The sequence below is a fragment of the Epinephelus moara genome, chromosome 4, assembly GCF_006386435.1.
Source record: "Epinephelus moara isolate mb chromosome 4, YSFRI_EMoa_1.0, whole genome shotgun sequence".
In the NCBI taxonomy this organism is placed as follows: Eukaryota; Metazoa; Chordata; class Actinopteri; order Perciformes; family Serranidae; genus Epinephelus; species Epinephelus moara.
Genome location: NC_065509.1, coordinates 6,588,767 through 6,592,149, shown reverse-complemented (window position 1 = coordinate 6,592,149; position 3,383 = coordinate 6,588,767). Strand labels below are relative to the sequence as shown.

Here is a 3,383-nt window from a genome sequence, read left to right as displayed (position 1 = left end):
AATTTAGAGTTATCAATTAACCTAGTCCCCAATCTGCATGTCTTTGGACTGTGGGAGGAAGCCGGAGTGCCCGCAGAGAACCCACGCTGACACGGGGAGAACATGCAAACTCTGCACAGAGGGGCTCCCACACCTGGGATCGAACCGGCAACCCTCTTGCTGTGAGGGGACAGTGCTAACCACCACCTTTGGCCAATTGATGTAATATTGCTTCATTTGCATCCTCCCATGACCCTCTACCACTGTGCCAAATTTGCATCCTCCCATGACCCTCTACCACTGTGCCAAATTTCACATGGATCGACTAAGTCTGTGAGGAGAAAAAAGGGGAACAGACACACCCACAGACACACACACACACACACACACACACAGAGTTTTCGGCATTATATAGTAAGATGTATCAGCTATAGGTGTGGATGGGATGGTGTCTGGGTCTTTGCAGTTGGTAGGTTAACCACAGGGACACAATTTGGTCATTTTGCTAACAAGGGGGATGCGTCCCTCTCGTTATAACTCTTAATCATGATATGTGGTTCATTTGTTACACGCTATAATTCATTTTAGCCTGTTGCATTAGTGTTGTAAAGCTTCACTCACTCTCATCTTGCATCTATAATTCAGCCAATACATCAGTTATTTTCATCAGACAACCCAATCGTCAGAGGAAATGTTGGCATTCTACATTTCTGTAAACCATTGATACGTTACGTTTGCAGGTTATAATGTAGTGGAGACACTGAAAGTTTACGTTTCAACAGTGCTATGGTAAACATGAGGTTAGATTTAAGCAAAATAACCACTTGGTTATGGTTGGAAAAGATCATTTTGTCTTAAATTACCCAGTCTTGGTGGCACAATCCCTGCTGGAAAAGTAGCATGGTCTCAAAAACAACTGTTTTTGTGGCACTATGCCAGCAGGAAATGCAATCATGTGTCAGTAAAACAACAACTACTTATCATTGCCCTATTACCACTGGAAAAACAGTGACTGGTTGCTACAAAACACCCACATGTAGTGCCTAACAACCTGCTGAAAACATACAATTGTTGTTTGTTGGTCTCGAACAGTGGTCTGCAGCTTGATAGGCATCTCCTGAGAGACATGCCATCCACAATCTCCTTATGACAAAGTTAGCTCATATACTTTATTGTTGTAGAAACATTTATATGTATAAAACATGCAAATGTAGCATATTTGTGGTTTGCAGAAACGTGCAATGCCAACATTTTCTTCTGGCTACTGGGCTGCCTCTTGTTTGTCCGTTCCTCTAGCAAAATCATATCACTTCAGAATAAACATGTGCAGACACATTTATGCCTCAATTTGCAACACTTTGTATGTAATCACACCCTCTAAAATTCTAACTACAAACCCACAGAAGTAAAATGATTTCTACCTATTTTGGATGTCCACATAAAGGGGGTGTGAAAAGCCTGTAAGCATCCCACTGACCTCCATCCAAAAGAACAAAGAACCTTTTCTTATTTGTCATTGTTTGAGTGAAAAGCGACAGAAGTAGTTGTGTTAGGAATGAAAAGACAGCTTGAGAGAGAAATTCAAACCCTGTCTGGGCCAATCGCTGCATCAAGTGGGCATAATTGTCAAATTGTCTGTTGTGGCAAGAAAATGGTCAGATGCAGACCCCTGATTCCCTCATTGGAAAGAAAATTTCAGACACTTTTAAACAATATGACACTTCCACACTTTGTTTTAAGCTTTAGAGCTTTCTAACTGAAAATGCTGCACCAAACTGCTTTCCATGGACTAAAACTTTCAAGCATGTTACACGTCTTGCTGCACCCCTTCAGTTCTTCTGAGTTTTTTTTAAGCAAAATACCTTGATGTCAATGAAGTTAACGTGTGACAACCAAGTAAAACATTCCCCGTGAGTTTCAGAGTTGAAGTGGCCTTTAACCAAATATGTGTCTGACCTTTACCACAGGCCAATCTTGTGATGGGACTGAGCTCAGTGTTTGGTTACATTTCTGTATTCATATCTGGACAAAACGGCCATTTGGATCAATGATAGAGCAGACATACACCCTCTGAGTGCCCCCTCTCACCACCACCAGCCTCTCTGCAGACTGATGGTCCATAGCCAGGGGACTGAACCTCTCCAAACTCTGCTAAGGTCAGAGGATGGCTGTTGCCCTGCCCCGGGGCTTTGCATCAGAAGGTCATGAGCAGACACACACACACACACACACACACACACACTAGTGGTAAGTTGGGAAAAAACATGTTTAATATTAGGGAGGTGTTAAGAACAGGAACACAAACTTTTAGAATGTACAATAGAGAGCAGGCAAAGAACATGATATGACTTGATGATATTTTTATTCTATCAAAGTTCGACAACTACCCATTATCACATGTCCAATGTTCCACTGCAATTTCCATTTACCAATGACTGGGTTGAAAGCTCACAGGAAGCTAGTAAGTGGACCTTGAATTGGGATTATTTCACTGAATAGATGAGAGAAACTGAGGTCATGGTAGATATGTGCTCTAGGCACGTATCTGAATAGGTTATTCTGCAAAGCATAAATAATGCGATGGGAACAGATTTTTATCCTACACAAAATTGCTTGTTATTATTCGAGGGAAAAAAGAAGCCATGATTCACATGTCTGCCTCTTCAAATCAGTTCATGTTGTGACAAGCAGCACCAAATGAGAGACAGCAAGGAGTAGTGAGACAAAAGGCTGCTGTGGAGGCTGGACTTCTGTCAGGTCCTGATAAATCATAAATCATAAATTAAATTTTTTTTTTGGGGGGGGGTTGTTTGTTTTTTCTATAGTGTAAATGTAATTTAATTTAATTTAATTTAATTTAATTCAATTAAAAACCTAATTGTTGTCATTTATGTGTAGGAATTCTAAGTCTGTGACACATCAAAAGCCCTGATTGGGGGATGATAGTATTTAAAAGGAGAAAGCCATGAATGGGACCATGTATCGCTGTTATTGTCTTATGTCGTGATAAGAGTGATAACACGTCATAGAAGCTGTTATGCACAGATATAAATACAGGTGTGCCTTGAGATTCTGGCTTGCCCTTTGGTGTGCCTTGGGCACAAAAACTTTATAAAACCACTGATGAAGTGTATAATGACACGACAACACACAACAACCTTTACATGATATTTTTTCTGGTGGCACACGGGTGAAAGTGGAGCGGTGTGGATCAGTGTGAATAAGTGGAAAATTAAAACAATAAACAGTTTATTTTGGAAGGTAACACGACATTGTAAATGTAATTCGAATAAACACAAGAAGGTTGTGCTCTAGAAAAGGATCAGCACTCAGTGAATAACCTCCTAAGCCCTATGATAAGCTATTATGGCAAGGCTTAACTATACAGACCAGTGAGCAGTGAT

The 3,383-nt window shown here is 40.7% G+C and overlaps 1 long non-coding RNA gene across 1 annotated transcript in view; it reads right to left on the bottom strand.

The window, feature by feature from the left end:
* The window catches only part of LOC126389361 (uncharacterized), a 9,123-nt gene extending 9,050 nt beyond the window's left edge, over window positions 1–73 (bottom strand). Inside the window, exon 1 of the long non-coding RNA XR_007569843.1 lies at window positions 22–73. This is a non-coding gene — a long non-coding RNA (uncharacterized LOC126389361). The remainder of the gene's footprint in view (window positions 1–21) is intronic.
* Between the last annotated feature and the right edge of the window lie 3,310 nt (window positions 74–3,383).